Consider the following 22,543-nt stretch of genomic DNA (forward strand, 5'->3'; position numbering starts at 1 on the left):
TCTGATTCTGGGGATGGCAAGCAAACCTGTCCCTGATGATCTTAGAGGTCTCTGCGGTTTATAGTTAACAAGTAGATCCGAAAGGTAATTTGGCCCTAAACCATTTAGTGACTTATAAACCAGCAGAAGAATTTTGAAATCTATTTTTTGGGGTATAGGAAGCCAGTGTAGAGACTTCAGAATTGGAGTGATGTGATCCGCTTTCCTTGTGTTTATGAGGACTCGAGCAGCTGCGTTCTGAATCAGCTGCAGCTGTCTGACCTGTCTGATCTTTTAGGGAGACCTGTAAGGACATCGTTACAGTAGTCTAGTCTACTGAAAATAAAGGTGTGGACAAGCTTTTCCAAATCCTGTTGACACATAAGTCATTTTACCCTTGATATATATTTTTAAGGTGGTAAAAGGCTGATTTTGTTATTGTCTTAACGTGACTGCTAAAATTCAGGTCAGAGTCCATAATTACACCAAGATTTCTGGCTTTGTCTGTTGTTTTTAACATTATTGTTTGAAGCTGGGCGCTGGTTCTTAATCGTTCCTCTTTTGCTCCAAAAATGATCACCTCAGTTTTTCCTTCATTTAAGAAAGTTGTAGCACATCCAATCATTAGTTTGTTCAATGCACCTAGCCAGTTTTTGTATTGGACTGTAGTCTCCATGCAACAGCGTTATGTAGATTTGTGTGTCATCAGCATAACTATGGTAACTTATGTTATTGTTTTTCATTATCTGGGCCAGTGGATGCATATAGATATTCAACAGAAGAGGCCCCAGGACAGAGCCTTGGGGAACTCCACACGTCATGTCTTTGTGCTCAGAAACATAATTACCTATGGATACAAAGTAATTCCTATTCTTTAAATAGGATTGGAACCACTTTAGTACCGAGCCAGAGAGGCCAACCCAGTTTTCTAATCGATCCAAAAGTATGTTGTGGTCAACCGTATCGAATGCAGCACTGAGTAATACTAGGACTGTAGTTTTACCATCATCTGTATTCAAGTGGATGTCATTAAAAATGTGCTGTCTCTGTGCTGTGGTGAGGTCGAAATCCCGATTAGAAGGCATCAAAAATATTGTTTAGGGTAACGTTAGTAATTCAACAGTTGAAGTTATCTACAAGCTCAGTTACTGAGGCTCCAGAGCGGGTGGATGTGGAAGAAAAAAGCTGAATGACTTTTTCACTGGTGCTTTCAGTAATGAATCGTTTTCCAATTACCTTAGTTTTAGCACTTTTTTGCACAGAGATAGAGCTGTTGAAAAAAACACAGGAATGATCAGAAAGAGCAACATCATTCACCACAACCTTGGAAATGTTCAGACCTTTTGAGATAATTAAGTCCAGGATGTGACCCTTATTGTGCGTAGGCTCTGTTATATGTTGAGTCAGCCCATAATTATCAAAGATACAGCACAGCTCTTTTGTCCCTTTATCCTGGGGATTGTCGACATGGATGTTGAAATCACCAGCAACAATTACACAGTCAAAGTCAACACAGATCATAGACAGCAGTTCAGCAAAGTCATCAAAAAAGGCAGCACAATACTTAGGTGGCCTGTAAATAATTAGAAACATAGCTCTAGCGGTGGACCTTAGCTGAAGAGCCACATATTCAAAGGAAGCAAAATTTCCAACAGATATTTGCGTACATAGGAATAAGTCTTTGAACAAAATAGCAACTCCACCTCCTCTTTTGCCAACTCTTTTCTCACTCATAAAACCAAAGCCAGGGGGAGCTGACTCGATAAGAACAGCAGCACTGCTACTCTGATCCAACCAGGTTTCAGTTAAAAACATAAAATCCAGATTGTGTTTAATAATAAAATCATTGATTAAAAATGATTTTCCTGCTAAAGATCTGACATTTAATAGAGCTATTGTTAGTGTGTTAAGGGAATTATCTGCCTCATTTTTTGGGGCAGGCTGTAGTAGACGGGGAATGGATGCCAAGTTGGCTATGTTTGCAATTGAGTGATTTTTACCACTTTGCCGACTCACCAATTTGTGTGGTCTATTAATTAGTAATGACTGAAATGATGTAGCTGGTCTGTGGACCAGCAGAGTTATTTGTAGAGGAGTAGGAGGTTATTGGAGAGTGCATCTGGGAAGTGTATTTGGGCATGTGTTTTCGGGATGCAAACCGTCAGTCATAACTGTCTGTACAGTAAACACTACTCTCATTTGGGCCGCCCCTGTGAAAGTTGTTCATGTCCACCACTGGGACTACTCAGCCTGTGAGTTGCTTACAGTTTTCTGTGGCTCAGCAGGAGCCTTGTCAAGTCTGTCGATACAAGTGGCATCAAATGTGTCTTAGCTTGGTCTTGGAATCAACACATTTTTAACAAAGCCTACATTATAAAGGGAGATCTGGAGTTTGAAAGACGTGGGTGTGTACAAGTGTTGGAGGGGGAAATCAAGAGAAGTGTAGGATCCAGTGTTTTTGGAGCCTGAAAGTCAGAATCTCAGCTTTTGCTGCATTAAGTTTGACCACTGTTTTCTAAATCTTGTGAGTCACCCAACTTTATGAAAGTGCAATATGAAAGTGCAATACTAAACCAATCTTTTAAAATTGAATTATTTTTATTCTCATAACACAGTGGGATATATACAGGTTTTGTTGATTTGTTTTTGATTTGGTTTCCTTGAGCTGTTTCTCTTCTGTTCCAACTGTTCTTTTGCAGTGTGTCACATACCAAGCCAAATGCCTCTTTGCTACTTTCTGTTTCAGGATTATTCAGCTTCCCTCTTGCAACTCTGCCAAGTTCTGCAAGTCTATTTTTCACAGACCCAAAAACAATGCCTTTTTTAATTCATGGCTTTTAGAAGAACTCTATAGACTGTTTTGTTACTTAATGACGACTCTAAATTACACCTGTTTGGGAGACAGAAGACAGGTTGGCTAGCCGGCTCAACCGCAACCAAGAAAATGATAGCTCAACGCTGCCCCCCCCCCTCCTCCCACTCGCTTTGTATAAAACAGTGGTTGCCGTATTTTCTAGACATAGTTATGCTTGAGTTCTCTACAACAAGGATAAACAAAGCCAAATCATCGACTATAGACCTATGGAAAAGCACAGCAGCACATATCAGTCCTAATGACCTCAACATCACAATAATTAGAAGAGAGTGACTAGGCAATGTGTGATTTGTTACGGAACGGCACAGGAGGTGGAACCCAAAAGCAGACGGAAAACACAATAATCAAGATTAAGTGTTTAATGAGTGAAATATATACAATAAATTGTGCTGGTGGCAAAAGGAGGGTTGTGTCGAGGGAATCCAGTGGTGAGTGGTGGGTGCAGTGCGCTCTCCAGAGCGCACCCAGTGAAGTGGTGGCGTTGACCATGTGCTAAGGCCTCCTCCAGAGTCCAACAAACAATTGAGTTTGAGTCCAATCCTTACAGAGAGAGAGAGAGGAGCAGGCGGGGTGAGCAAGCAGGCAGGCAGGAGTGGGAGCAAGCAAGGCAGGCTGCAACAAGAGAAAAACAGATAATACTTTAGCTACACAAGCTAAAACACCAGGAAAACAAATAACACAGGGAGCCAGGAGTGCAACTATACCACACTGGTAGACGGTACGATCTGGCGACGAGTGGATCACAGAGCCAGCCTTAAATACAGCAGGAGGTTGATTAGGGAATGAGCTTCACCTGGTGCCACCTGCCAGCTAAGCCGCGCCCACAGCTCACAGTAATTGGCACAGGAGGGAGGGACATGAGAGAAAACAAACAAAAACACACAGAACAAAAAAGAAGCACGGGCTGCCATGATGACATCATGACAGTACCCCCCCTCAACGACCGCATCCAGGCGGACCACCGGGCTTCCCAGGATGGGACCGGTAAAAGTCACTGAGGAGAGAGGGGTCGAGAATGAGAGCCCGGGAAACCCAGCTCCTCTCCTCAGGACCGTACCCTTCCCAATCGACCAGAAACTGGAATCCCCTACGTCTGACATCCATAATCCGCCGAACAGTATAGGCAGGATGTCCATCAGTGACCCGGGTGGGTGGTGGGGCGACGGTAGGAGGGCTCAGAGTGCTGGTGGAAACAGGTTTCAGTTGGGAAACGTGAAAGGTGGGATGAATCCTGAGAGCAGGAGGAAGCTTGAGGCGAACAGCACAGGGGTTAATAACCTTCTCAACCTCAAATGGACCAATGAAGCGAGGGGCCAACTTTGTAGAGGTACCACTGAGGTGAATGTCCTTGGAACTGAGCCATACCTGCTGACCGGGTCTGTAAACAGGAGCAGGGATGCGATGGCGGTCGGCCACCCGCTGGTTGTGTTCCCGTGTTCGGAGAAGGGCCTGCCGAATCTCCCTCCATATTCTCTGCATCCGGCGGTAGTGATGTTGAACGGAGGGAACTGCAATCTCCGACTCCTGAACAGGAAAGAGGAGGAGAGTAGCCCAGAGAAACTTCAAATGGAGACAGACCGGTAGCCGAGCAGGTAAGTGAATTGTGAGCGTATTCAATCCACGTGAGTTGTGAACTCCAGGCAGAGGGATTGCGGGCACATACGCACCGCAGAGCAGACTCGAGATCCTGGTTAGCCCTCTCCGTCTGACCATTGGACTGAGGGTGATAACCAGAGGAGAGACTAACCTTGGCGCCCAGAGCCTGGCAAAACGCTTTCCACACGAGAGGTGAACTGGGGACCACGGTCAGAAACGACGTCCAGAGGAATACCGTGGATTCTGAAGACGTGGTTCACCATGAGGTTGGCCGTCTCTGCAGCCGACGGCAGTTTAGGGAGAGCCACGAAATGGACTGCCTTAGAAAAACGATCAACAATGGTCAAAATTGTGTCGTTACCTCTTGAGGGCGGTAGTCCCGTGACAAAGTCCAGAGCAATATGTGACCAGGGTCGACCAGGTAGAGGGAGGGGACGGAGAAGACCAGTCAGTGGGCGATGAGACGCCTTGCCCCTGGCGCAGATGGTACAGGCCCCGACGAACTCCCGTACATCCACCGCCATGGTGGACCACCAGAAGTGTCTCCGGATGAGGGAGAGAGTACGAGCCACTCCAGGATGGCAGGAAAACTTGGAGGCGTGACCCCACTGGAGGACCTGGGAGCAAACAGAATCGGGAACAAACATACACCTCGGTGGGCCACCACCAGGGTCAGGGTTAGTGCGGAGTGCTTGTCTTACCCTAGATTCCACCTCCCAGGTCAGGGACGCCACCAAGCAGGTAGAAGGGATGATGGTGTTGGGAGTGATGGGTTCCTCCAGAACCGAGCAGAACTGTCTCGAGAGGGCATCAGGCTTGACATTCTTACTGCCGGGACGGTAGGAGAGGGAGAAGTTGAATCGACCAAAAAACAAGGACCAACGGGCCTGGCGGGAGTTCAGGCGCTTAGCCGTCTGAATATATGCAAGGTTTTTATGATTGGTCCAAACCAGGAACGGAACAACGGCCCCCTCCAGCCAGTGTCTCCACTCCTCCAAAGCTAGTTTTACAGCCAGCAACTCCCGATTCCCAACGTCATAGTTCCTCTCAGCAGGCGATAACTTCTTGGAGAAGAATGCACAGGGGTGTAGCTTGTTATCACCTGCTGAACGTTGGGAGAGAACAGCTCCAACCCCAACGTTCGATGCGTCCACCTCCACCACGAACTGGCTGGAGGAATCGGGCTGAACGAGAATGGGGGCAGAGGAGAAACGGTCCTTGAGTTCCATGAAAGCCTTGGCAGCTGCTGCAGACCACACAAAGGGAATAGAGGGAGAGGTTAGTCTTGTCGTAGGAGCAACCAGAGAACTGTAGTTCCGAATAAAACGGCGGTAAAAGTTAGCAAAACCTAAGAACCGCTGTAACTGTTTCCTGGTGGTGGGAACTGGCCACTCAGTTACAGCCTGTACCTTGCTCGGGTCCGTCTTCACCTGCCCGCTCTCCACAATATATCCCAGGAAGGAAACAGAAGAAGAGTGGAACTTGCATTTCTCAGCCTTGACGTACAGTTTGTTCTCCAGTAGTCTCATCAAAACTTGTCGAACATGCTGGACATGGTCCTCCATGTTCTTGGAGAAGATAAGTATGTCGTCAAGGTACACGAAGACTGACCGGTTGAGCAGATCACGGAGAACATCATTGACTAGCGCTGGCCGTCTTCCATTCGTCCCCCTCCTTGATTCTGACCAGGTGGTAGGCATTCCGTAGGTCCAGCTTGGTGAAAACGGTGGCTCCCACCAGAGGCTCAAAAGCAGAACCAAGCAGAGGCAGGGGATATTTGTTCTTTACAGTTATGTTATTCAAGCCACGAAAATCAATACAAGATCTGAGAGTCTTATCTTTCTTTGACACGAAGAAAAATCCAGCACCCACAGGAGACGAGGAACGAATAATGCCAGACTTGAGGGACTCACCAATGTACTGCTCCATTGCTTCGCGTTCAGGCGCAGAGAGGTTGTACAACCTACTGGTGGGAAGCGGAGCCCCGGGCAGCAGGTCGATGGAGCAGTCATAAGGTCGATGAGGTGGTAAAGATAAGGCCTTTTCTTTACTGAACACCTCTGCCAGGTCATGATAGATAGGAGGAACAGTAGACAAATCCGTAGGTTCTGGTGGTTGAGATCTGAGTGTGTTAATGCATGTTGTTTGGGCTGACTTGAGACAGGTGGAATGACAAAAAGAGCTCCAGCTGGTAATTTTACCGGCTGACCAGTCAATAATGGGATTGTGGAGCTGTAACCAGGGGAGACCCAAAACAATGGGGGCATTAGTTGAGGGCAAAACGTGGAAGCTGAGTTGCTCGTGATGGTTGCTAGCTAACAAGGGCAGAGGAAATGTTTCATGAGAGACTCGAGCTAAAATCTCCCCATTGAGTGTTCTGACCACTAGGGGTGTCTCAAGTGAGGCTAGGGGAATCTGGTGATGGTTGACTAACTCAGAATCCATAATGTTAGCATCAGAACCTGAATCAACTAGAGCTTGGAGAGGAATCTCTTTACCATTAACACATAACACAGCCTTTATGTTAATGCGTCTACGGGGAATATCGGAAATTACTGATTGACTCACCAGGACCCCGTCCTTGTCTGGTGAGCTTGAGTGTTTTAATGGTTCGGAACAGGAAGGACAGGAGACCAGTTGGTGATTATTCTCCCCACAGTATAAGCACAGTTTCTCTTTGAACCGCCGGTTCCTCTCAACAGGGGTAAGCCGATTGCGTCCCAGCTGCATGGGTTCCTCCTTGGGTAACACGGAAGCAGAGTTAGCACAGGCAGAAGAAGAACTGGAAGCAATCCGAGAAGCTGGACTGGGTACAGGCGGGTAGGCAAAGGGGTTTGAACTGGCCGCTCTCTCTCTACGTCTCTCTCTTAACCGGTTGTCAATACGGATGGCTAGGGAGATTAAATCTGGTAGAGTACTTGATTCGGCCCGACCCACTAAACTGTCCTTGACATTCTCATTGAGACCCTTAAAGAAAATGCTTTGCAACGCCCTATCATCCCATCCCAATTCTGCCGCTAATGTTCTGAACTCAACAGAATAGTCAGCAGCACTGAGGGTTCCCTGACGTAGGCTTAGCAGGCGGTTACTGGTATCACTGCTAGTAACTGGGTGATCAAAAACTGTGGTAATTTCAGACACAAATTGTTGATGTGGCGTTAGTTGTCACTGGGCTGTTCCAAAAAGCTACCCCCCAGTCTCTCGCCCTCCCAGAAAGTAACCTGAGTACATAAGCTATCTTAGTAGCATCAAGAGAATAGGTTAGAGGCTGCTGACTGAACACTAGTGAACATTGAAACAGGAAAGATTTACATTCTCCTAACTTTCCACTATAGCGTTCAGGAGCGGGCACAAAAGGTTCACGGGGTTGAAAATTACTCAGGGGTACAGCTTGGGAAGGTGAAAAAACTGGTGGAGACTGAGCTGGAAGCTGAGGGGAATGGTTTTCCACACGAGGCATGTTGGTTGAGAGCTGTTGAAGGGATTCCATGATTCCTTGTAGCAACTGAGAGTGTTGGCCGAGCAGGATGCCTTGAGAGGCCACCGCATGGTGGAGCGAAAAACCTTGAGGGTTAGAGTCAGAATCTGCTGGGTCCATTCTTTTTGGCCAGATCGTTCTGTTACGGAACGGCACAGGAGGTGGAACCCAAAAGCAGACGGAAAACACAATAATCAAGATTAAGTGTTTAATGAGTGAAATATATACAATAAATTGTGCTGGTGGCAAAAGGAGGGTTGTGTCGAGGGAATCCAGTGGTGAGTGGTGGGTGCAGTGCGCTCTCCAGAGTGTACCCAGTGAAGTGGTGGCGTTGACCATGTGCTAAGGCCTCCTCCAGAGTCCAACAAACAATTGAGTTTGAGTCCAATCCTTACAGAGAGAGAGGAGCAGGCGGGGTGAACAAGCAGGCAGGCAGGCAGGCAGGAGTAGGAGCAAGCAAGGCAGGCTGCAACAAGAGAAAAACAGATAATACTTTAGCTACACAAGCTAAAACACCAGGAAAACAAAGGGTGCTGGGTGGGAGAGGGTTTTTGTTCTTGTTCAATTGTATTTGTCTGTTCTGTATGTTGAAAAGTATAAAAACAATAAAAAGTTGATCTAAAAAAAAAAGAAGATATCTATACAGACTAAAATTTGTAGTGCTGTAATCAGAATCTGCAGTCATAAATAACCACTAGATTGTTTCATGATTAAAAAAGAGCTAACTGAAGTTTGCATGCACTGGCATAAAGAGGAACAGTACAAGTTGAAACTAAACCCACATGAATGTGACAAACTTAAAGTAACAAGAAATTATGACAGATATCTGATAATATGACACATCAAAGTCATTTTTCATCATTTGTTAATAGTATTTATTCCAAAGGTATCTGCACTTTTTCTGGAATCAAAACACAATCCATTACCATTCAACTTGTGTGTTTATCTGTGCTTGTATGAAATGAGTGTCAAAGCTGCTGAGTAATGTGTACACAGGGCTGAAGGGATCAAAACACAAGACAATCCAGCACTACCAGTCTGGCAGGTTCACTATACCAGGTAAGAAAAGAGGAAGGACACACACCAAGAAAAATACTTTGAAAACAGAAGGCAATCTTTTATCATCTCCCCACACCCTCTTCTTCCTCTCTGCTTCCTCTTTCTTATGAACCCTATCTTGTATTCTTGTAAAATTCTTGTATATGGGAATTGACATGTCAACACCCTGCTCTTATGCAGCTGGTCTCCGCAGTTAAACTAACACACCATGCTCTAATCTGTTCGGGGTAAATTATTGTTGCTAGGGTTGGGTACACCAGTAATTCCAAAGAAGAATTTGCATTTCTAAAGTCTTGTCAATTTGGTGAAAATGCTGTTTTAGTATCACCAAGACAGCTTTTTTTTTTTTTACTTCTTCTTTGCACATTCAACAAAACAAATCACATCCTAATCTTTCCATGCCACGCAGCAAGACAGCCTGTAGCCTATCTCTCTGACGCAGAGACACATGCATGACAACTTGGCAGACTCACTTCTGAGGTGCCCACTTTGTCCAGACAGAGCACAGAGGCTCCGTTGTCCCACCCCAAGGACGGAGTGGTGGACTGAATCAGTAATAAGCTCAAACACAATGACAGGTTTCAGAGATAGAGCCGAGGCTTTGAGTCAACAGAGGATACATTCCCTCGTTTAATAAGCAAGCTTCTCCCAACATACTGCACTGCTCTTTTGGTGTAGTTGCAGTACACGGTGTGATATACTAGAGTCATAGAGTACACTGCAGGCCATTCATAATCTGAAATAATGACCTTGTAGCAAAATATATTATTACATTCTGACTGAATTGGAGCTGGAGTTGTTTTCCATAGGCTAATAAAAATATACTATGTAATTTCCATAAAATCTATTGTTATACAAAAAATGTCAATAATAATGAATAAAAAAAATGCTGAGTGCTCTGATTACCACTGGAACCACTGTTGCCTTCACTTTCTACATCTTCTCTAGCTCCTTTCTAAGTCCTTGGTATTTTTCAAGCTTCCCATGTTCCTTCTTCCTGATGTTGCTGTCGCTTGGGATTGCTACATATATCACAACTACCTTCGTCTGCTGTTTGTTGACCACCACGATGTCTGGTTGGTTAACCACCACCATTTTATCAGTCTGGATCTGGAAGTCCCACAGGGTCTTAGCTCTGTCATTTTCTGCCACCTTTGGAGGTGCCTCCCACTTTGACCTTGGGACTTCCATCCCATACTCAGCTCAGATGCTCCTGTACACCATGCCAGCCACTTGGTTATGGAATTCCGGGTATGCCTGCATTTTACACCTCGCTGTCATGTGCTGGACTATCTCAGGGGCATCTTTACACAGCCTGCACCTGGGGTCCTGTCTGGTATGGTAGACCCCGGCCTCTATTCAGCTTGTGCTCAGAGCTTGTTCTTTCATTCTTGCCATGCAGGGGCTTGTCCTTCCATGATGGTTCCTCCTCTCCCCCTACCTCCTCATCACTGGGTTTCTGCTGCCTGATATACAGTATTTACTTTATATTTAACCCCCCCCAATAATCAACACTGGCCAGTGCAACCCACCCCAAAAACCTTATATAATTTCCTTTACATAAATAAAGACATTTGCACCATGACTTGATGCAGAAAAGGCACACATTGTTCATTGTTGCAGAAAAATTTACTAGAATGCAGAAAAAGAAGTAGCTACGTGTTTCACTTTCAAATTTTCTCAAATGATCTCCAGGAACTCCTGAGGGAAATAGCTTGCTCTTTTTGCTGAAAACAGCTGTTGGCGAATTTGCGTTTCTGGAGAGAGTGGTAACACCGAAGTAAAACCAGTTAACACACGTTAACGTTCATTTAATTATATTTAATTTAATTTAATTTGGGGAACTTCAGATCTGGATAGGCCTAACATTAATGCCCTGTAGTCTGTTACTACCATCAACACATTACATTTCACATAGTCACGAGTAGGCTAATTAATGTAAAAAAAAATATTGATCAGTGGAGCTTAAAATTAGATACCGGTAGGCCTATTACATTTTATCTAACGTTTTGTCATCGTCCTCATCATAGGCTGCTATTTCTACCACTCAGTGAGCCCGCGTGCGCCGCCTGTCCTCAAAAGCATTATTTGCCTTGCATTTTTTTCACTCCCATCTTAACGCGGAAGTCAGTGACGCACCACTACACACAGCTGCTCAGCGGGGGCAATGAAATAAACAAAACGTCGTCATTCTGTGCCAAACATAGCGGTGAGTGTCTTCTTTTTTCTGTAAGTTGGAATATGGAGCAACATTTGGTCCAATACAGCTATGCGTCCGTTCACACTGAGGCTCCTCTGTCTCCCCTGTCTCCCCTGCGCTTCTCGCTTTATTAAATCCAACCGGAGACGGCTGACGGTCGGTCGGTCGGACGGACGGACGTCTGGACTGTGCTGGGATGTGAACGTGTGTGAATTTGCTTTTTTATTGCCCGCTGTTAAAGCCAAGAGTCGGTCCCGGCGACGGTCACCGTAGCCTGTTGTGATTAAGGTATGACGATTCAGTTTAATGTCAGCGAGTGGTGCACTCTGCAGCAAAAATTAGCAACGCGTTTGTGTCAGCTCAAATGTCTGTGTTTTTTAAATTAATAAATTGCTTGCGTTTGTCCGTTCAGCATTTAATTGTGAATCAAGAAAAGACGCAATGTTGACCGTGTCAAGCAAGCCTTTGTTTTAGTCTTCCCCAAGCCTTTTGTGACGCTCAGTTTGGTAAGATGGGACACCAGGTCATGAATAGCTCACAGCTGCTTCCTTTGTCTCACAGAGCATCTCACAGAGCATTTGCTACTGTATTCAGTACATTTAAGCCTACTGTAGACCTCAGGTCTGAGGCGTCCGACCGGATGATCCTAGCCAAGCGGAGCGCTTTTCCTGTTCATGTTTTCCTGCCGAAAACATGTCAACTGATTCATCAGCTTGACATCAACAACACAACAATTCCACATTAAGTTTAAACTGTAAAGTGTTGCTTTGCCTGATAAGTAGTGAGGTTTGTACCCTATTCTGCCATCATTAAATTGTTACAGTGGCTCTGACATTACACTGTCTTCTCATTGGCTGCAGGATCAGCTTTCCTCAGTTTGTTCCACCTTACACTCCAGTCATGCTGTGTGCCATGATACCCACTGTATAGTCCATGTGTGAGTATTGCAGTTGGAGCTTGTTTACATTTTTTAAAGCAAAGTAGGCCTACTCTTTTTTTTTTTAATTATTTATTTAGGCTATTTATTATTTCAGGACAATGCACATTGATGAACATGTACAGCAGTACACATAAAAATGCCAGATTGTAGCCCGAGGGCTAATATACATCTGTAGTCCATTAGGCAGGTTGAAGTTACAATAAAAAAATGACAAAAGATATACAATAGTAACATTTGCTATATAAAACAAGGAGAAAAAGAAAAACAGGACAATTCATTAGTAGGTGTTAAAACAGAGACACAATTCATTAGTATGCTCTACTGGGCTAATACAGTACAGCATACAGTTAGTGGTGGTTGCACGTTTGGTTAGCTCTGAGCCACAAATTTATTTGGCTCTGAAAGGTGGCCAAAGTGTGACATTCCGTTACAGTTGGGGGTAGTATGTTCCATAATGCACTACCTTTTAATATATAGTGCGTTATGGCTGAAGGAGGTTTTTCTAAAAGAAGCCTCACTGTCCCTGTTTACAACAGCTCTGGTGATCCATGTCTGTCTGTATTTAATAAACTCTAGCAGTGGAGGTGGCGCCAGGCCATGTAGTACTTTATAAATTAAGCATATTGAGAAAAATTTACAGGAATTATCAAAACTCAGTAAGTTATATTTCTCTAAGGTGCAATGATGATAAGAGAAAGGATTTTATTTTTTTATGTATGAGTTTTGAGTGCCTTTTTGTACAGAAGCTCAACTGGTTTTAGGATAGTAGAACCCTGACCCTTGTTTACTCCCACTGTGTGGATGCCTCCTGTGGTATGTATTTTGAGGCCAACATTTTCACTCCTCTTCATTCCATGTAGCGGCGTCATGTCAAAGATAGCTTCTTAAAAAACCACCTTCATCATGATGCTACTGTCAAGGTTAGAGGAAAAACCATAGACTGAATGGAAAGAACCAGCTGGGTCTTTGTGTGTTACATCACTATAGCCTTTGGTTACGTTTTTGCTAGTATTGTGAAATACTGAGGGCTTGTTGCGATAAGAAGCCTCATTGTCCTGTTGGTATCTGTGGAGTGTGCATGCATAAACTTGCAGATAACACAATGCGAATTCTCTCTGTTGTGCTGCTGTGTAACTAATCCTGCCTCCTCACATGGGATTACCGCAGAGACCGTATAGATTGGCTTCTTTTCTGCACAAACGCTGTTTTTAAGTTTCTGACACAGTTGAGTGTTTGAACAATAGTGACGGACGGTGCCCTTTTTGTAAGCAAGCAGTTGAAGCTCTAATCTTGGTTTTGTATTTGAGTTGAACAAAAGAAATATCTTGACTTTGAAAACAAAGAAATTGGGAACACGTTTTATCTACAGTACCAGGAAAAAAATAAAAGCAAAAAAGAGAAGTAAGCCTTTTTATTCATGAGCCATTTTCAACTTGTCAAAGTTTTAATGTCGAGTGCACAGATATTTTCTGTTTTTTGTTACATTATAGCAACGATATCAAATGTTTGATTTTGATCATAGGAGACCGTAATAAGTAGGAAACCATATCAAGTGACTTTTAAAATGCTATATTCAGGTATCTGTTTTCCAAATGTTTAACTGCACTTGCACAAACTTATTTGCTGTATAAAATCCTTTCATATGACCACATCCTACACAGTCCACTCCTCTCCCTCTGGTTTCCTCTTCCTGGCATGGTCTTCCAGCATGACTGGCTGACTTTGTGCCCTCTGACAGTGAAGGATTTTGCAGGTATCAACAAGCATTCCACGGTTATGAGAAATCTCATCTATTCTAGACCCCGAGCTGCCCGAGCTGTCATCAGACTCTGAAGTCGTCAGTCGTCCTGTCAGGACTGACTGTAAGGATAAATGAGAAAGTAAAGCTATGATTATGATTCCAAAAGGGAGAAAGAGGGTGACTGAGACTGTCTGTTAAGCTGCTAAAACTGCGAGTGAAGGAGCTCGCAGTCTTAATGGACTGGGCCATTGTGTGCTTGCAAATTAACTCCTACTTTCTGTCTTCAGAGATAGGTTCTGAGGAAAGTAATTGGAGGGCGGAAAGAATGCAATCAAAAGTATCTGAAGGCTCCGGTTGTAGCTTTCTGCCAATTAACTGCCTTCATTGTTTGACACAATTGGTTGTGATGGGGAAATGTGCTTCACACAGTATTTTGCAATATGGAACACAGGATGTGTTTGACAGCTCCTATTGTGCTATTATATAGAGGTTCAATTCAATTTAACGCCCAAAAACATTTCGACTTACAGAAGAGTTTTAGAAATAAGTTTTTAGCTCTGGTTCAACAACAGTAATCTACATCTTTATTTTCCCTAATTAATTTGTTCCAACAGCTGACGTCAGTCCTTACTAATCACATACAGCATGTTTCAAAGGGCATAGAGCTGAAAAAGAAATATTTTTATTTGTGTTGACAAATATTTCAAGCCTGACTTTTTAATTGTTGTTAAAGCTAATGTTAATGCAGCTAATGATTATTTCCATCATCGATTTAATCTGTCAGTTATTTTTTTATTTGTCACATTGTTTGAAGTAATTAGATTATCCTTATCAACAAAACAACGTCTCCCCCCAGTCTCTCTCTCTCTTTCTCTCTAACACACACACACACACACACACACACACACACACACACTTCCTTTTTTGTATTTCTTGTACTGTATTAACTCTGGAGGATGTGATAATGTTCTAGTTAACCACACCACATGTGATTTGCGCCCTTCCCAATCATCAGCAATCCTCTTTAGTCCTAATATATTTTAATTTCCGTTTTTAATGTCAACCTGTTTCCAAAGGGCACTTGCAATGCCGTTCTCTGACTCACTCTGCATCTCTGTCAGCTGCTTACCCGTCTCCTCGCTCTGGTGCTTGATCTGTAAAATAATATTGTTTGCATTTTGCAAAGAGGCAGGACATGGATCCAGCCAACAAAAATCAGTCTTCATACGTATCCTGATCCCTTTTACAGCAGACTGTGCATGTGTTATTCAGGATGTGCGTTTTCCTGGACTTCTGTGACTGTGCGGAAGTCGTGATAGTGTCAAGTCATTACCTCTTTTTACCAGACTTCCAGCTTAGCAAGTTTTACTTTTTTTATTGTTCCTCGGCTGAACTAATTAAAAGTCTATTAACAGTATTACCACCATATGGCAGCTGCAATCGTACCACAAGGTTTCCAGTGCCTCGTAGACTCTGTGCAGCTGTCCCATACTACTTTTTTATCTGATCCTGGACTATAATTGTATGAACACATCTCCTGCTAGTCTTGTTGTATCAGCGTCTGGCTGAGCTGTAATCTAATAACATAATAAAGGTATGATACTGTGTTGTTTCTCTTTGCCTCACAGTTGGCAGACCAACTCAATCCTGGTCTGCCCTGCTGCTGTACCCCACTGTGGCTGGTCTGTAGGGAATATATTAGTATTGTATTGATCCAATCTAATGCCTTCCTCCTCTGGATGGTGTCATACACCCCTTTGTACTAAACCTTACTGGAGTAATACTAATGGCAGTAGTTAAAACATTGGTTATAGGACAGCGTTTACATTGATATTTCTTACAGATCTTAAGTAGCCTCCCCCACTCAGACATATGTGTGTGCGGCTGTATATGTGTGTGTTGTGCAATGAAATGATAATGTACCGGATGAAGAGGGGGAGTGCTCGACAGCTGCTATACATCAGCCGAGCAGAGGTGCTGGCTCAGCTCAATGGACTGTCGGATGGCACTGCTGCAGGTAGTGGGCTGTGGTTGATGATGTCATTAGGGCTTTCACGGTCTCCCAAGGTTTCTGTCTGCTCATGGCAACGAATCAAGAAGATGGCGTGGGGAAAGAGACACACAACAGTACAATACTGTGTGCTACCAGACACAATGCACACTTGTACAAATACAATGGATTTGATCCTGTTTGGGGTTTTATATTTGTATCAACAATCCAAACATTCCAGATTGGAATTCCAGATTCATTGTTTTGTGCTCACCTGCTGCTCTGTTAAACTAGCTGGATTGGGATTGTGTTTTGTGTTACAGGAGAACAAAGTGTCTTAGTAAGGTGTGAACAAGCTTCCTGAACAGCTTCAGTGCTTCTTGGCATAGATTCTCCAGTGTACATTAATTTGGGATGTTACAGGCTTGTCCTGGGTGCTATCAAGAGTGGTGGCTAATGTTAGCAGCTCTGTCCTGCTCTTCATTGTATTTTGGGGTCAATTAGGTTGAGATATGTAGACTGCAAAGGGCATAGCATATACTGTAATCCACATAATTTCCATGCTCATCATTGAATGGTGCAATGACCCCTTACTTGGTGTATGGAAGGATCTGCATTGTTTCTCCTCTTGTTTCTTCAAGTCTTTCCTTTTTAATTTGTCCCCTGTGTGTCTGATTGGTGGATGTGACACATTACTACTAACTTAATCAGCAGTGTTGATGGCAGCGTCTTGAAACAGGAGCTACTGAAAGCAGAGTGATACGACAGTGTGGAAATAGGGATGAAAATTGTCATTAAGAACAGAGGCTGTGTCTTTTATTAATATGGATGGCTTGTAGGTGTCTGTTGACAGCCTCTCCAGTTGCAATATGTGACTACTAGGCATAAGCCCGTTACCGGTTTCAAGGTATACCGCGGTTTGAAAAAAATCACGGTTTCAAAACCACTAGAAATCCCTGTCCCTGCCAGTGTGCAGTGTGTTTTAAAATAAAATGCATTGTGTTCAATGGAATACCGTCAGAATGTTATACTGGCCCATGCCTAGCGTTACACGTAGAAAGAAAAAAGTACGGATTCCTCGCAAGTTCAACAACTCGTTGAGAAAAAGGCTCGCACACAAAAGTGTCTACGTCTACTAAAGTGTGGGAGTATTTTACTCTTAATGCCATCAACAACGTGGTAGTCTGTAGACTTTGTAAAATGCATCACTGAGTCAGGATAACAGCAGCAAAACACCGTAAGTTCTGCTCACCTTTTTGCTCTGCTCCCTTTCCCTCCCAAGTAGAGTTTAGATTCTCTGCCCGAGCCCGAACTTGACCCACGGGCCGGGTCGGGACGATATTTTCTGCCACTATCCCCAGGCCCTTGATCAAGCATTTGTGTTTTTTGAAATCATTACTTTATTAGCCTAATTGGGTGGGGAGAAAGCTATGCCTCTCCAGCTTCTCCTGTAGCTCTGGGTATATGTCCTGCACTGACTTGAGTGTGAGGCAAACTGTGTTAAAATCGTGTCTCCCCCATCTGTAGCACTGTCTTCGATAATTGTGCATCCAGGCCAGATTGTTTCAGATATCTCACGAGTCCTTTATAACGTCAGTTATAATGGCCCACGTATTAAAAAATTGTCGGGTTAAAATCAGGCTCGGGCTCATAATTCCAGTTAATGTGCGATTATCAACATAGTGACACGGAATGTGTTCCCAGTAGTAGCCCAACGGTACGTTAGTCCGTTGATTTGGTTTACCATCATCATGAGTGACCCAATCAATTACAGTTATATTAGACACAATGCAACTTGCCTTATGTTTAGATTTATTTGATACATCTAATTTCATATGTTGCTAAAATTGCACTTTTTTACTGTAAGATTAAAGGGAGAAGAGCTTGGATGTTCTACAAGAGCTTATTCATTATTTTACCTACTACTGTTAAAAAAAGCAAATATAGGCTACTCTTTTTGCACTTGCTCTGTTTATTTTGTTGTTGGATTGATACATACATCTGGCTTCAGGTTGCACTACAAATTAATTTTACTTGAACAGTGCAGTGTTAAACAATTTTAATAAATAGAGATTTTAACCTTTTATTGAAATTTGTTTTGTATAAATTGTTAATAATTGAGCAATGGGAAAATAATCGCTAATCGAAAAATGAATCGTTAGATTAGTCTAATCGAAAAAATAATCGCTAGATTAATCGTTTAAAAAATAATCGTTTGGGACAGCCCTATTATTCAAGCTCCAGGTCAGTTTTTAGTAGGGCTGCCCCCTCTCAGTCGATTAGGTGACTAGTCGGTCATTTGGTCTTAGTCAACTAAGATTTCTGAATGACTTATTTCCAAGAAACTAATGAGCACATCTCTGGTAATCACAAGATTTAAAGTGGTGCTTTTGCATGATTCTTTGTAGTCAGTTTTACCAATGACTGCACCAGCCCCTTACCCACCAACACCTACCTCAGTACTCAGACGACACTGCCATCCTTGCTCTTCTAACAGACAATAACTCTGTATCGGACTACCACAACACTGTCGCACATTTTCCCCAGCCCCCCATCTTAATGTAGCCAAAACAAAAGAAATAGCAATAGGTCCCCCATATCCCCAGCACGCTATTCTCATCAACAACAAACCAGTTGAAATGGTTGACCGCTCCAAATTAGTGTTGACGAACTGACCGAAGAGCCGGTTAATTAACCCGACTCGTGTCACTGAACCGAGCGAATCGAGTGCCATACATCAATGAACCGACTCACTCCTGTTTTTTTCTTTTACCTCATTCGTGCCGTTGTGCGTAGCTGGTATTCTTCTGCTACTGTGTGTGTAGTAATCTAACTCATTAGCGCCTCCACTGGAGTGGTGGTGGTAGAATCAATCAGGAAATGAGCTACCTAGACCGCGCACCAGGCTACTGAACGAGATCGAATGTAACCGTGCAACCAGCCGGTCCGCTCGAGTCATGTAATCAAGCGGTGTCTTGGTTCTCGGCAAGTTTGAGTTATTAACCAAGCCTTGTTTCTGGTGCATCTTAGATGATTGTGTTCATGGCAATTCACACATTATCGATGTACATCACAATAAGTACATCACATACAAATACACGTCATGTTATCTTGGTAGTTATGTTAAGTTAAAAGTTAGAGAAGTGAATGTTGCTACATGAAAGGTAGGCTGTCACGAGGAGACTGCGCACCAGGCTACTGAACGAGACCGTAAGGACCGTAACCGAGGGTACTGCATGAGTCTATATTCAAACGGTTGTCTAGGTTCTCGGCAAGTTTGAGTTATCAACCGATCCCAGAAGCCTTTATTTCTCGGGCATCTTAGATGATTGTGTACATACAAATTCATAGGCTACATTATCAATGGATATCACATACAAATACACGTCATGTTATCTTATGTTAAGTTAAATGTTTGTTACATGGTCAGTATGAGTGTGTAAATAGTATGTCGAGACTGAATGTAACCGCAACCGCTCGAGTCTTCGTGGTGTCTTGGTTCCTGGCCGGGGAAGTAAACGCAGTTTAACCCTCTGAGATATAAGGGCATTTTCACATATTTTCTTAAATTTACCTTTTTAAAGGGGTGGTTCAGAATTTTGGACATAGGACCTCATTTCCAAGTTAGCCAGTGTGTAATTTATCAGTGGAGACCGTTTTCAACACTTTTCATCCAGTCCTTCCAGTTGCAGAGTTCGCTGGTGCTAGGCTAGCGCAAGTCAACAGTAACTGCTAGCCTGCCATTAAAAACAGTCTTACCCACTCCACAGTACACCTGAGGCAAATAAATTATAACACCAGACTGTCGATGTAAATGTCTGTTGATAGAATAATGTTAGAAATAAAACTACCCTTGCATCTCAATGATCGCATTACATTTTGAAGGACTAGTTTCTCAGCAGCGGCGGAATTTTACTTTGCTCCGGTTAGTAGTACTGCGCCGAAAAGAAAACAGAAGCGCTAGTAGTAGCCTAGTACATTGGTATTGAAGCATTGGATTGGAAACTAAGGACTAGGCAACATGGTGTTTCAGTGTGCATTTAGAAATTGTAAAAATAAATTAAACAGATGGGCACCACAAAGGTTCCACAAATGTCCATTGTGAGATCCAGAAAGGAACCAACTGTGGCTTCTTGCTGCTGGCTTGGACATCAAGAAACTGAGAAACCGAGACTCTACTCAAGTTGCGAATTTGTAGTGATCATTTTAGACCAGACGACTTTGAAAACCCCCGCAATCTAAAGGACCACAAGTCACTGACAATGAATGCGGTTCCATCCGTCTTTCCAGATGCACCAACAGCTACTGATGAACAGGTAATAACTTTTGGTAGGCTACTCTAGCTAATAAAGCTAGCCCCTTTCATAACATTAGCCTAGCTGCTACTGATAGATTGAGACTGACAACGTTAGTGGAGATAACGTTACAGTTCAATGCATTGTGGAGAGTTACGTTAGCTAATGGTATAGCTACACTCTTGCTAGATACCTGGCTGGGCTAACCGCTAGCCTAGGTAATATCACTCTGCCGCTGCTGTAGCCTATGCTACCAACTACAGGGAACAAAGTATAACTATTGCAATGCGATGCAAGGGTAGTTTTATTTCTAACATTATTCTATCAACAGACATTTACATCAATAGTCTGGCGTTTATTTGCCTCGGGGGGTACTGTGGAGTGGGTAAGACTGTTTTTAATGGCAGGCTAGCAGATACTGTTGACTTGAGTTAGCCTAGCACCAGCAAACTCTGCAACTGGAAGGACTGGATGAAAAGTGTTAAACGGTCTCCACTGATAAATTACACACTGGCTAACTTGGAAATGAGGTCCTATGTTCAAAATTCTGAACCACCCCTTTAAGGTATATTTGCATATAACTAATCCCTATGTGTTTCACATCACAACGTTCAGAACAAACTCAGCTTTCCATACAGTGAGACCCAAATCTGTCCCAGAGCAATGTGTAAGGAGATAATTTGGCGCTAAAGCTGAACTGTTGATGTTGGCTTTTTGAAATTCCCGCAAATCTCTTTTGAAAACAAACCTTGACTTATGATGTGTTGTACGAATTGTTTCGGTGCTTGAAGTAAGTTTACCAAAGTCTTAGGTTATGACTAAAATAGTAGATGAATGTCTGAAATGACATTTTATAATATCGCTTTTTGAGTGGGAGTTTTGTCAAATATTGCGCGCCGGTGTGTCTTTTGTCCTCAGAGGGTTAAAGGCCATTACACACATCGCAACCACAATAGCACAGGACAACACACACACCCACTCAACCGCTATTTCACTATTGTTCCCTCTGGACGCAGGTTCAGGTCCCTGAGATGCAAGAGAGCTTGCGATGGCAAAAGCCTGGTGCTTGCAGCTCTTAACAAAACACCCAGATTAAACACATCAGTGCCACTTTGTCTGTGTTATCACTCTGTGTTATTTTCCTGCATGTCATTCTGTTATGTTTTGTACTTCTGTTTTTCTGTAAGCATGCTGCCCATAATGTACAATGTTGTGAAAAGATTTTCTCCATGGGGACTCTAAAATCTAAAGTCTATTTTCTACAGCATATCATATTCGATTATATTTCTAAAAAGCCAGTCAGCCGTTCATTTTCATTACTTTTGTTGGAGTAAAAACTCTACTTGTAGAAATGCTTTTGATAGCTAATCCATCAGAGCAAACATGCTTCCAGAAATATTTTTTTGTCAAAGCTGCGACTTAATTGATACACACTGATTTCAAAAGTGTTAATGTCTTCTGGTGCGTCACGTAAAAAGTGAATAGCGTTGACTAAATGTTGTCTTGGATTAAAGAAAGTATGGTATGCTTGATTGATAATCTGTGACCTTTCTGTGTAAATGCATTTATTTTTTTAGCCACTGTCTGTCCCACTGATATTATGCAGTAGCGACTCGTCCTATATGCATCTCATGAAAGTTTAAAGTTTGCTCTAAACACGGGGCATCGGCAGCAGTGTTTTGTTTGGACTAACTAGAGGAAAAACTGTAATTGGCCTGAACAGCAGCCACTGTGGCTGCATGGCAGACAAAGAAAATAGTTTACATGTCATTGAATTTTAAACACCAATTGTCATGCGATCTTAGTGGCGTGCGACCTCTGGAACCTTTTTGGGCGTTTTCCTTGGAACATTATCAATCCACCATTTATATGTGTAATTTACTCGAGTGATGTAAACAGAACAGCTATAATCAACTGTTTTTGATGTGGATTTCTGCGAAGCAACAAGAAGATCATAACAGCAGAGTCCCTTCTGTCATTTCATTATGAATTGAGTTTGTATTACTAATGACTTTTCTGTTCCCCAGCGATTTGTTTCTGCTGGAGGTGTTTGCATTGCCAGAGGAGTTAGAAGGAAGTATTTTAGACTTGTATTCATGACTTAAATCTCGTTAAATAATACATTAATGTCAGAGATATTCTCCTGTTATAGCAGCAAAAATAACTACTTTGCTTGAGAATACAGCATGGTTATTTGATCATTTTAATTCTGTTGCAGTTATTAAAAGTATTTTAAATAAATTGACTTTGTAGACATAATGTGATGTAGCCTAGTAGTTTTGAATACATTTTTCAAGCAATAAATGAGTTTGTTTGAAAAATATGAATTTGGTTGAATGAATGCAAGTTGGTATGTGTGTACAGCCGCTGAAGCTGGTGTGATCACAGCT

The 22,543-nt window shown here is 42.9% G+C and overlaps 1 protein-coding gene across 8 annotated transcripts in view; it reads left to right on the top strand.

The window, feature by feature from the left end:
- Window positions 1-11,076: 11,076 nt before the first annotated feature.
- The window catches only part of march8 (membrane-associated ring finger (C3HC4) 8), an 82,245-nt gene continuing 70,778 nt past the window's right edge, over window positions 11,077-22,543 (top strand). For 3 of the 8 annotated variants that reach the window (XM_035992274.1, XM_035992270.1, XM_035992276.1), the window contains exon 1: window positions 11,077-11,196. The gene's annotated coding sequence lies outside the window, so the exon portion shown is untranslated. The other 5 variants (XM_035992275.1, XM_035992271.1, XM_035992273.1 and 2 more) reach the window with 4 other exon arrangements.

This window comes from Sander lucioperca, chromosome 15, assembly GCF_008315115.2.
Source record: "Sander lucioperca isolate FBNREF2018 chromosome 15, SLUC_FBN_1.2, whole genome shotgun sequence".
In the NCBI taxonomy this organism is placed as follows: Eukaryota; Metazoa; Chordata; class Actinopteri; order Perciformes; family Percidae; genus Sander; species Sander lucioperca.